We start from the raw sequence: 13026 nt of genomic DNA, 5'->3' as shown, positions 1-13026 counted from the left end.
ACAGGGGAAGCAATGTGAGCAGACATCCCTTGCCCCGATTCTCACAGGACATAATCTACACCTCTTCTCGGGTGGACACAGAGAAATACCAATGCAAGACCAGTATGGTTTATTTCTTGTGAGTCCTGGACCTTCCCTCAGGCCTCCTCACCGTGAAACTGATCCAAAATATCTCCCCTAGGGGGAGTCTACATGATATTCTGACCAGATGCCCATACCGCCTGATCTGGCTTCATTCAAAGAAGAGCGGCAGAGACTGTATTCTCAGCATATTCCAGATGACTACGCCTATCACCCTGATCCAAGAGGGTGAGCCTAATCACCATAGAGTGGAAGATGATTTCAGCCCTTATGCATTCGCAATCTCATTCATTTAGTCACCACTCATAAGGAGTGACCAGAGGTGAGCGTTGGAAGGAAGATCGACTGGTAGAACGAGATCCTCCAGTCGTGGTCAAAATGGTCTGATCCCTAAACTCTTCCACTTGAGGCAGCAACTGGTTCTAAGCAAGAAGAGGGCCCTCGACCCTTTTCCAACTGAGGATCAGAGCCTCAGACTTGGAGGTACAATTTTAATCTTGGCTGTTTCACACTTGGCAGCAGACCACCCCTGTACCGGCCGGATGACTCAGGTGAGACCATGTGGCCTAACGGAAAAGGCGTCTGACTTCGGATCAGAAGATTGAGGGTTCGAGTCCCTTCGTGGTTGTCTTGTTTAGTTGTATGCTGTCATATATGTATAGAAATCAAGAGCACTGTACTGAGTACTAACCAAATAAACACATGGTGAAAGCTGTTAAGTACTTTGCTAATTGTACTCCGTGTCAGAAATCCTCTGAATGGCATGCCATTAAAGTCGGAGGATTTTACCAGTCTGTTACTGGTAAAAAAATCCACAGTTAAGTTGATGTTGCGCAATGATCTTGGCTTCCCCTACTGCCTACACTCAAGCTATAAAAAAAAGATGAGAGACTTGAATGAGTAAGTTCTATCACGTCGAGTCATTGTAGCATATAACAAATGATAAAATAATTGCTTTGAAAGCAAATTTTTGAAGAACTAAAAGTCTTTCATCTCACCTGCTGATAACATCCAAATCCGCAAGACCAAAGGCAAGCTGTATAGAATGTTTGTGTGACTTAAATAGGTAACAGAGAAAACACTGAGAGCACTTATTCTCGCAAAACTTTGCTCATAGGGCAATTCAAAATCAGGCCGGTTCGCTCAGCTGGTCAGAGGGTTGTGCTAATAATGCCAAGGTCATGGGTTCATTCCCCATACTGGCCAAGAATATCAGAAACAACAGCACATGTGTAGGTGCCCTTCCATAACACATGACTTTTAAAGATATATCAATATATTTGATGCTGCTTGTCCTGGAACGGATCACAGGGGAAGCAATGTGAGCAGACATCCCTTGCCCCGATTCTCACAGGACATAATCTACACCTCTTCTCGGGTGGACACACAGAAATACAAATGCAAGACCAGCATGGTTTTTTTCTTGTGAGTCCTGGACCTTCCCTCAGGCCTCCTCACTGTGCAACTGATCCAAAATATCTCTCCTGGGGGGAATCTACATGATATTCTGACCAGATGCCCATACCGCCTGATCTGGCTTCATTCAAAGAAGAGCGGCAGAGACTGTATTCTCAGCGTATTCCAGATGACTACGCTTATCACCCTGATCCAAGAGGGTGAGCCTAATCACCACAGAGTGGAAGATGATTTCAGCCCTTATGCATTCGCAATTTCATTCATTTAGTCACCACTCATAAGGAGTTACCAGAGGTGAGCGTTGGAAGGAAGATCGACTGGTAGAACGAGATACTCCAGTCGTGGTCAAAATGGTCTGATCCCTAAACTCTTCCACTTGAGGCAGCAACTGGTTCTAAGCAAGAAGAGGGCCCTCGACCCTTTTCCAACTGAGGATCAGAGCCTCAGACTTGGAGGTACAATTTTATTCCTGGCTGTTTCACACTTGGCAGCAGACCACCCCTGTACCAGCTGGATGACTAAGGTGAGACCATGTGGCCTAACTGACAAGGCGTCTGACTTCGGATCAGAAGATTGAGGGTTCGAGTCCCTTCGTGGTTGTCTTGTTCAGTTGTATGCTGTCATTACTGTACAGAAATCAAGAGCACTGTACTGAGTACTAACCAAATAAACACATGGTGAAAGCTGCTAAGTACTTTGCGAGTTGTACTCCATGTCAAAAATCCTCTGAATGGCATGCCATTAAAGTCGGGCGATTTTACCAGTCTGTTACTGGTAAAAAAATCCAAAGTTAAGCTGATGTTACGCAATGATCTTGGCTTCCCCATACTGCCTACACTCAAGCTATACAAAAAGATGCTGGACTTGAATGAGTAAGTTCTATCACGTCGAGTCATTGTAGCATATAACAAATGATAAAATATTTGCTTTGAAAGCAATTTTTTGAAGAACTAAAAGTCTTTCAACTCACCTGCTGTTAAAATCCAAATCCGCAATACAAAAGGCAAGCTGTATAGAATGTTTGTGTGACTTAAATAGGTAACAAAGAAAACACTGAGAGCACTTATTCTCGCACAAATTTGCTCATAGGGCAACTCAAAATCAAGCTGGTTAGCTCAGCTGGTCAGAGCGTGGTGCTAATAACGCCAAGGTCATGGGTTCAATCCCCATACTGGCCACAAACATCAGCAACAACAGCACATGTGTAGGCGCCCTTCCATAACACATGACTTTTAAAGATATATCAATATATTTGATGCTGCTTGTCCTGGAACGGATCACAGGGGAAGCAATGTGAGCAGACATCCCTTGCCCCGATTCTCACAGGACATAATCTACACCTCTTCTCGGGTGGACACACAGAAATACAAATGCAAGACCAGCATGGTTTTTTTCTTGTGAGTCCTGGACCTTCCCTCAGGCCTCCTCACCGTGCAACTGATCCAAAATATCTCTCCTGGGGGGAATCTACATGATATTCTGACCAGATGCCCATACCGCCTGATCTGGCTTCATTCAAAGAAGAGCGGCAGAGACTGTATTCTCAGCGTATTCCAGATGACTACGCCTATCACCCTGATCCAAGAGGGTGAGCCTAATCACCACAGAGTGGAAGATGATTTCAGCCCTTATGCATTCGCAATCTCATTCATTTAGTCACCACTCATAAGGAGTGACCAGAGGTGAGCGTTGGAAGGAAGATCGACTGGTAGAACGAGATCCTCCAGTCATGGTCAAAATGGTCTGATCCCTAAACTCTTCCACTTGAGGCAGCAACTGGTTCTAAGCAAGAAGAGGGCCCTCAACCCTTTTCCAACTGAGGATCAGAGCCTCAGACTTGGAGGTACAATTTTATTCCTGGCTGTTTCACACTTGGCAGCAGACCACCCCTGTACCGGCCAGATGACTCAGGTGAGACCATGTGGCCTAACGGACAAGGCGTCTGACTTCGGATCAGAAGATTGAGGGTTCGAGTCCCTTCGTGGTTGTCTTGCTTAGTTCTATGCTGTCATTACTGTACAGAAATCAAGACCACTGTACTGAGTACTAACCAAATAAACACATGGTGAAAGCTGGTAAGTACTCTCAGACCAAATGGCTATGATCTGTGGGGTTCCCCAGGGGTCAATCCTGGGACCCGTATTGTTCAATCTGTACATGCTTCCACTAGGCCAGCTAATACGCAGCTATAATGTGTCCTACCACAATTATGCAGATGACACTCAGATCTACGTGTCACTGACGGCAGGAGAACACGGGCCTGTAGATACACTGTGTCGCTGCATTGAACAGATCAGTGTGTGGATGCAAAACAATTTCCTCCAGCTAAACTCAGACAAAACTGAAATCATTGTCTGTGGCCCACAGAAACAAAGAGAAAGTGTTATCAGTCACCTTGAGACTCTCTCTCTAAACCCTAACTATCAAGTTAGAAATCTCGGGGTAATATTGGACTCAGACCTGAACTTTAACAGCCACATTAAATCTGTAACATCAGCAGCTTTTTACCATCTAAAAAACATTGCCAGAATCAAAGGAATAGTGTCTAAACCAGACTTAGAGAGACTGATCCATGCGTTTGTCTCCAGCAGGTTAGACTGCTGTAACGGCCTGCTCACTGGGCTCTCTAAACAGGCTGTAAGACAGCTGCAGTACATCCAGAACGCTGCTGCTCGAGTCCTGACTAGAACCAGGAAATACGACCATATTAGTCCAGTGCTCAGGTCTCTGCACTGGCTTCCTGTCGCTCAGAGAATAGACTTTAAAACAGCTCTGCTTGTGTACAAGTCTCTTCACGGTCAAGCGCCAAAGTACATCTCTGACATGTTAGAGCCATATGAACCAACTCAGGCTCTGAGAACCTCAGGGAGGGGTCTCCTGCTGGTGCCCAGAGTCAGGACTAAACAAGGTGAGGCTGTGTTTCAGTTTTATGCCCCTAAAATCTGGAACAGTCTTCCAGAAGATGTGAGACAGGCCTCAACTCTGACAATGTTTAAATCCAGGCTGAAAACAGTTCTATTTAGCTGTGCATATGACACCTGAAAGTATTTTATCTGCACTCTTCACTTTTTAATTAATTAATGATTATTTTAATGGGTCTTAAATTTCTTTCTTTTTTAATTTCTTTCTTTTAGTTTTTTTTTATTCCTTTTTAATTATTTTATTGCCTTCTTGTGATTTTATGTAGCTGTAAAGCACTTTGAATTGCCCTGTGTATGAATTGTGCTCTATAAATAAAATTGCCTTGCCTTGCCTTGCCTTACTTTGCTAGTTATACTCCGTGTCAGAAATCCTCTGAATGGCATGCCATTAAAGTCGGAGGATTTTACCAGTCTGTTACTGGTAAAAAAATCCAAAGTTAAGCTGATATTGCGCAATGATCTTGGCTTCCCCATACTGCCTACACTCAAGTTATAAAAAAAGATGAGAGACTTGAATGAGTAAGTTCTATCACGTCGAGTCATTGTAGCATATTACAAATGATAAAATATTTGCTTTTAAAGCAATTTTTTGAAGAACTAAAAGTCTTTCATCTCACCTGCTGATAACATCCAAATCCGCAATACCAAAGGCAAGCTGTATAGAATGTTTGTGTGACTTAAATAGGTAACAGAGAAAACACTGAGAGCACTTATTTTCGCACAAATTTGCTCATAGGGCAACTCAGAATCAGGCCAGTTAGCTGAGCTGGTCAGAGAGTGGTGCTAATAACACCAAGGTCATGGGTTCAATCCCCATACTGGCCACTAATATCAGCAACAACAGCACATGTGTAGGTGCCCTTCCGTAACACATGACTTTTAAAGATATATCAATATATTTGATGCTGCTTGTCCTGGAACGGATCACAGGGGAAGCAATGTGAGCAGACATCCCTAGCCCCGATTCTCACAGGACATAATCTAGGCAAGGCAAGGCATCTTTATTTATATAGCGCATTTCATTTAAAGAGAAAAAAAATAGAATAAAAATTAAAGCAATCAAAGAAGAGGGGAAAAGAGAAAATATATACTCAACCATAAGCACACCGAAAGAGAAATGTTTTCAACCTGGATTTAAAAGTGCTTACAGTTGGGGCTGATTTCAGGTCTGCTGGTAGTTTGTTCCAGTTGTGTGCAGCATAACAGCTAAAAGCTGCTTCACCGTGTCTAGTTTGAACTCTGGGCTCCACTATATGACCTGAGTCAGTAGATCTCAGAGCTCTGCTGGGTTTATACTCTGCTAGCATGTCATTCATGTATTCTGGACCTAAACCATTCCGTGATTTGTAGACGAGTAGCAGAACTTTAAAATCTATTCTGTATCTGACCGGGAGCCAATGTAAAGACTTGAGAACTGGGGTGATGTGATCTGATCTCTTTGTTCTGGTTAAAACTCGGGCTGCAGCGTTCTGAATGAGCTGCAGCTGTTTGAGACTCTTTTGGGGGAGTCCAGTCAGAAGACCGCTACAGTAGTCAAGTCTGCTGGAGATGAAAGCATGAATCAGCTTCTCCTGATCTGTTTGGGACATGAAACCCTTAATTCTGGATATGTTCTTAAGTTGATAAAAGGCTGATTTGGTGACTGATTTGATATGATTGTTGAAGGTCAGGTCTGAGTCTATCAGCACGCCGAGGTTCCGGACTTGGTCTTTAGTTTCTAGAGACAGTGACTCAAGGTGTTTACTGACAGCAAACCTCTTCTCTTTGGTGCCAAACACAATGACCTCAGTTTTTTCTTGTTTTAACTGAAGGAAATTTTGGTTCATCCACTTTTTGACTTGCTCTAAGCAGTCGCACTCTATAGGACTGCAGTCATCTGGAGACAGTACGAGATATATCTGTGTGTCATCTGCATAGCTGTGGTAGTTGACTTTAGAATTCTTCAGAATTTGACCCAGAGGCAGCATGTATAGGGTGAACAGAAGGGGTCCAAGAACTGACCCCTGAGGAACTCCACATGTCATAGCCACTCGATCAGATTGATTACTTCCAATAGTCACAAAATAACACCGCTCCTCCAAGTAGGACCTGAACCATTCTAGGACTGTCCCGCTGAGTCCTGCCCAGGTTTCCAACCTGTTCAGCAGTATACTGTGATCCACAGTGTCAAATGCAGCACTGAGATCCAACAATACCAGAACTGACACCTTGCCTGAGTCAGTGTTCAACCTTATGTCATTTAACACTTTAATGAGAGCCGTTTCTGTACTGTGGTGAGGTCGGAAGCCTGACTGAAATTTGTCAAGGAGTCCACTGGAGTTCAAGAAGTTACTGAGTTGATTAAAAACCACTTTCTCAACAATCTTGGCTATAAAAGGAAGATTTGAGATGGGTCTGTAGTTGGTTAAAATGGAAGCATCCAATGTTGTCTTTTTTAGGAGTGGCTTGATGGCAGCTAATTTTAAGGGTTTAGGAAACGTGCCTGATTGAAGTGAGCAGTTTATTATTTGCTGCAAATCTGTTTGGACAGAGCTTACAATAGTTTTAAAGAAGTCAGATGGCATTGTGTCAAGACAGGATTTCGATGATTTAAGATGCTGGACTGTTTCTTCTATGGTTTTTTGGTCAACTTTATTGAATTCTGACATCATAGTTGATTGATTCCTAGGTGGTTTTAAGGATTGCGTCATTTTATTATTTTGCTGATTTATGTTGATATTTAGCCTTATAGATTTGATTTTTCATTGAAAAAACAAGAAAATTCATTGCATTTTTCTGTGGAACAGAGTTCTGAAACTATCTGATTTGGGGGGGTTGTCAGCTTATTAACCATAGCAAACAGAGCACGAGTGTTGTTGATGTTCTTATTAATCATTTTAGATAAGTGTTACTGTCTAGCGCGGAGTAACCCGTGGTTAAAATTACAAAGACTTTGTTTGTAGAGGTCATGGTGAATTTGAAGTTTAGTTTTTCTCCATTTACGCTCTGCTTTCCTGCATTCCGTGTTCAAGGCCTTTACCATCATAGTGTTTCTCCATGGTGTTCGCTTTCTGCTCAAGATCATCTTATGTTTAACAGAGAAGACTAAAAGACTAAGAAGACTAAATGGACAGAGATGATTTATAACTTTCCACACGTTTAGGTCATGGTACCCCACTGTGAATATAAATGTAAAAAACACATTTCTAACACTTTGCATGAACCGTACAATAATGACAAGTTTGAGTTCAAGTTGTGTTGAATTGTTTAATTATTATTACATGTTTCTCAAGCTGTGGAGAGAAAACAGAATTAAATACAGTTCACAACACGAAATTCTCCTTTATCTGAATTTATACTAACATCCCTCTCCAGTTTCATAATCTCGAGCTTGATCTTTTTTATTTTCAGTTTCTTGTGTTCCATATCTAGTTTGGTGCTCTCTTTATTGGACAAACACATTTCTTCAAAGGCTACTTACCACTCTGATATTTTGCTGTGCTTTACCTTCACCTGCTGCCAGGTACGCTTTTGGCTGTTAAGATTGCTCCTGTTGAGATGTAACAGTGAAAAAATAATATGTGGGTCACACACTCATGATAATATAGTCACAAAGTATGATGATGCGTGTCGATCATTGTGTTATTAATAAAGTGAGCAGGGCCAGTATATGTGTGCTGTACATCTCATACAGAGATAATTCAACATGCTTTATGTAAACACATTATAACACAAAGAGGAGAGCATAAATACATGAGGACAGTAAAATGAATGTCAATGGTATGAAACTTTCATAACTTACGCATTTAGTCTGTCAGCAGTTAGCCTGGCCATGCCGTTTCTTCGCTTTATTGATCGCAGCTGTATTACCATTTCTGGTTATGACACTTTTAAAATCCTCATACAGCTCCATCAGCATTATTTGTTCAGCTGCCGAAAAAACAACACCGCTTGTCTTGCTTTCCTTTTCACACAGATCTCCATTTTTCCACCATCCACTCATCAGGGCTTCTTACGTTCCTCGTGCACTCGCACTAAGCTAGGCTATGTAAGCCTCGCTTGGATTAGCCTCACTGAGATGCAGCTGAAATATCTTCGAGGAACGACTTGAGGCTTAATTGGGAGATGGCGCTAGTTCAATCGACGCTTACCGGCTATAGCCTGGCTTTCTTTAGCTACTTTCTAGGAACACCCCCCAGGGGCCCGTTGCACAAAACTAAGATAAGGGATTAAGCCGGGATATGTTGGCTATCCTGGCTCAATTTATCCGTAATCCAGTTGCACAAAAGTGGGATAGAGGGAAGTGGGATATGTTCAGACCTAAGTTACCATGGAGATTTATTCTGTGAAGCTAGCCTGCTCCAGACCAGGCTAAGTTCCAGGATCTATTTAATCTCATTCCTTATCTCAGTCAGCGGTCGCCAGAAATGGAAACCAATATTTATTCCACTGCCTAGAACATATTGTTAAAACATTTAACTATACCCACTATCATTATTGAAACATTTGTGATCATTAATTGCAATCTTTTTAGATAACTGATGATTTTAGATTAACTTGCAATCATTAGACAATTTAGTTTCCCACAGACTACACATAAAGTACATCACCATATAAATATAAATACACATTAGAGAGTACCATGATGTTCCTCTATTGAACAAGGATGAATCAAAGCAAGTAAACCATCAGCTCCTTTCAAAACTGAAGTCACACAGTGCTCTACAAGACAAAAAGCACAGAATCAAAGCATGCAGTTTGAGACAAACTGTTTGTAAAAATGGCCTATACAAATAAAATTGCCTTGCCTATACAGCACAAAAACCTAACAAAAATTCCTCTGCCATTGCAGGCCCAACTTAAATCAACATGCATATTAATTAAAATAATTTAACAAATATTGGTCTCTGACCAGCCGACCACAGTCGTCATCCGGGAGGATGGCAGGATTGTCCCAGTCTATGAGAGCTGGCACTCTGGGGGCCCTCTCCTTTCTCAGGCAGGCCACATTGTGGAGGACAGCACAGGCCACAATGATATCACATGCCCTGTCTGGGCTGACTCTCAGGTGGTTCAGACACTGAAAGCGTGCCTTCAGTAGGCCAAATGTCATTTCTATCCGGGCCCTTGTTCTGGCATGGGCATGGTTGTGTGCCAGTTGTGCCTCCAGAGGGTCCGCAAATGGAGTGAGCAGAAAAGGCTGGCAGGCATACCCTCTGTCACCCAGCAATACACCCAGGAATTCACCTGTGAATACAAAATGTTACCATCACAACCTCATAAGTAGTGACATTCTTAACACAGCCATGATGTTAAAAGTGGTTATCAATAGAGGTTCTGTGGCTCACCTTGTGATAGGCGCCAATAGAGTTCCGAACCACTCGGGAGTCGTGGACCGAGCCGGGCCACTTTGCCACAACATTACTGATCAAATAGTCAGCATTGCAGACCATCTGAAATGATAAGATGTTAAACTAATGAATGCACAGTAGAGGCAATGTGACGGCAGGCACATTCTTAATAAAAAGTACACTTGTTAAGTATTTGTCAGGGGACTTACAATTCTGCAGGATGTTCTTATATTTTACTTTGACTTGCTGCCATGTCCGTTTTGGCCCAGTCATGTTAAATCTACACACACACACACATTCAGGCGGTCAGCAATGGTTTGCCACGCTTGCTCCCTTTGTTTTTTAACTGTGGCAGTATTTCCTTTTTGTTTTATTTTCTCCTTCACCTCTTCATATGCTTCCATTAATAGTTCTTGCTCCGCTGGGGAGAATTACGCCACCCTTGTTGCCATGGTGAATAAGTGAACCTATGATCGATCGTGGGGTCTATTTAAGCAAGCCGTGTGCAGCACTTATCCGGGATCGGTTTCACCTGGCTTAATGAATCCGTGTCTGCTCATCCTGGCTTGGCCTTTGTGCAACACACTAAGCCTGGGCGCCCATGTTTTGGATTCCTTGAACCTGGCTAAGTAATTCATCCTGGATGTCTAAATCCTACTTTTGTGCAACGGGCCCCTGGTGTTGCTGGATCTTAGTGCAGCTTTTGACACAGTAGATCACCAGATTTTATTAAACAGAGTTAGAAGTCTGGTGCTCTGGCACTGTTCATAAATGGCTTTACACCTCTCACAGATTGACAGTTTTTCATAAGTATGCATACATGCTCCTCGAGAATTCAAATTAAGTGTGGGGATCAATTTTAGGCCCATTGCTTTTTAATCTGTACATGTTGCCTCTTGCCTCTGCAGTGTGAGATTCCACATCAGCTGTGATCCCATGTAGAAAGATCTGAGTTAGTCCTTTGGCACATGAAGGCACTACAGCCTGCACAGGAGCTATATTAGACTCAATAAATTCCTCGTTCTTACATATGTCTTGCAGTGTTTTAATCCTCGAGCTGTGTTATCCTAACAGAGGAGCTCACACTGTGCAGCTTACTGATACTGCAGGGTGAGGAGACATTGTTCTATTCGATTATTTTTGTAAACAGGAGGGCCAATACCGTTTACAAATATACAATTAAAGGAATAAAAGAATAAAATTATAGCCAAGACTTGTGGAAAGTAGAATGATTTAAAAGTGAATAAAGCTGTAAACAGCAGGAGGAAGTAGAGACGTCTGCACTCTTCAGAAGCAGGAAGTAAAAACCATTGCAGGTGCCTACATCACCATTTAAAAAGGAGTTCTGGCATAATATTTTACATTCAGATGACTCCACGAGAAACTAAAAATACAGAGACAGCTGTACACAGTTTTAGCTTCAACAGTCACTGCTCCTCCCCATGTGGAGAAAAGGCATTGCAGCTCACTTCCTTGATTAAGGACATAACATTACTTTGTTGTTATGGCTGGGGGTGGTGTTACTTGGCTGAAAACTGGATAGGACCCTGCTGGCAACTGGCTGTACAGAGCCATCATTTTGAGTAGCTGCATCTATAAGAACATGCAGCTCCAACTTAAATCCATTTCCAAACATCACAGGATGTTTCTCCCTGGTTCCCTTCCTTAGGAAGGCCTTGGACAGCCACCCTTCCATCGAGACAAATAAGTAACTTCTTCAGAGCCAAGGAATTGGTTTCAGCAGCACACATTGTACAATACCACTGTTTTATTTAAAAAGAGGTTCAGGCTGGCAAGTTAGACAGCCGCCTCAGACGGCGGCAGCCTCTTCCGTCGGATTGGCGGCGGCAGCCTCTTCCGTCGGATTGGCGGCGGCGACCGCCACTGCTGCGGCAGCTTCTTCCGTCGGATTGGCGGCGGCGACCGCCACTGCTGCGGCAGCTTCTTCCGTCGGATTGGCGGCGGCGACCGCCACTGCTGCGGCAGCTTCTTCCGTCGGATTGGCGGCGGCGACCGCCACTGCTGCGGCAGCTTCTTCCGTCGGATTGGCGGCGGCGACCGCCACTGCTGCGGCAGCTTCTTCCGTCGGATTGGCGGCGGCAGCTTCTTCCGTCGGATTGGCGGCGGCGACCGCCACTGCTGCGGCAGCTTCTTCCGTCGGATTGGCGGCGGCGACCGCCACTGCTGCGGCAGCTTCTTCCGTCGGATTGGCGGCGGCGACCGCCACTGCTGCGGCAGCTTCTTCCGTCGGATTGGCGGCGGCGACCGCCACTGCTGCGGCAGCTTCTTCCGTCGGATTGGCGGCGGCGACCGCCACTGCTGCGGCAGCTTCTTCCGTCGGATTGGCGGCGGCGACCGCCACTGCTGCGGCAGCTTCTTCCGTCGGATTGGCGGCGGCGACCGCCACTGCTGCGGCAGCTTCTTCCGTCGGATTGGCGGCGGCGACCGCCACTGCTGCGGCAGCTTCTTCCGTCGGATTGGCGGCAACGACCGCCACTGCTGCGGCAGCTTCTTCCGTCGGATTGGCGGCGGCAGCTTCTTCCGTCGGATTGGCGGCGGCGACCGCCACTGCTGCGGCAGCTTCTTCCGTCGGATTGGCGGCGGCGACCGCCACTGCTGCGGCAGCTTCTTCCGTCGGATTGGCGGCGGCGACCGCCACTGCTGCGGCAGCTTCTTCCGTCGGATTGGCGGCGGCGACCGCCACTGCTGCGGCAGCTTCTTCCGTCGGATTGGCGGCGGCGACCGCCACTGCTGCGGCAGCTTCTTCCGTCGGATTGGCGGCGGCGACCGCCACTGCTGCGGCAGCTTCTTCCGTCGGATTGGCGGCGGCGACCGCCACTGCTGCGGCAGCTTCTTCCGTCGGATTGGCGGCAACGACCGCCACTGCTGCGGCAGCTTCCTCCGTCGGATTGGCGGCAACGACCGCCACTGCTGCGGCAGCTTCTTCCGTCGGATTGGCGGCGACAGCCAGAGAAACATTCACTTCTCTTTTAGCCTTCAGATTTACTTGTGAGATTTCAGCTTGCTTATATTTCATGTCGCCAATGGATGCAGCAGCTTTAACTTCTTTGCTTTCCATTAAGACTGCAAAGAAGTTCAAAAGTGGATTAAGAAATATAGACAAGTTGGTCATAAACAGAAAATGCAAATACTTCAGACCTGCCCCAATAGATGGCCCTAAACTCAGTTTAGTTACTTTTCTTGCAGTGTGACAAAGCTTTAAAGGGCTTTACCATATCCTGACACGTACTATACAACTATGCAGAAGTCAGGTAGAC

General features: G+C 44.8%; 4 non-coding genes across 4 annotated transcripts; all 4 read left to right on the top strand.

The window, feature by feature from the left end:
* The first annotated feature begins 636 nt into the window (after window positions 1-636).
* On the top strand, window positions 637-709 carry trnar-ucg (transfer RNA arginine (anticodon UCG)). The gene has a single exon. It is a non-coding gene; the product is annotated as a tRNA-Arg (tRNA).
* A 1892-nt stretch (window positions 710-2601) lies between these two features.
* Window positions 2602-2675, top strand: trnai-aau (transfer RNA isoleucine (anticodon AAU)). Its single transcript has one exon. It is a non-coding gene; the product is annotated as a tRNA-Ile (tRNA).
* A 737-nt stretch (window positions 2676-3412) lies between these two features.
* Window positions 3413-3485, top strand: trnar-ucg (transfer RNA arginine (anticodon UCG)). The gene has a single exon. It is a non-coding gene; the product is annotated as a tRNA-Arg (tRNA).
* A 1684-nt stretch (window positions 3486-5169) lies between these two features.
* Window positions 5170-5243, top strand: trnai-aau (transfer RNA isoleucine (anticodon AAU)). The gene has a single exon. It is a non-coding gene; the product is annotated as a tRNA-Ile (tRNA).
* The last annotated feature ends 7783 nt before the right edge of the window (window positions 5244-13026 follow it).

This window comes from Odontesthes bonariensis, chromosome 8, assembly GCF_027942865.1.
Source record: "Odontesthes bonariensis isolate fOdoBon6 chromosome 8, fOdoBon6.hap1, whole genome shotgun sequence".
Classification (NCBI taxonomy): domain Eukaryota; kingdom Metazoa; phylum Chordata; class Actinopteri; order Atheriniformes; family Atherinopsidae; genus Odontesthes; species Odontesthes bonariensis.
The sequence above is the reverse complement of the archived record's forward strand: the minus strand, read 5'-3'. Positions and strand labels throughout refer to the sequence as shown.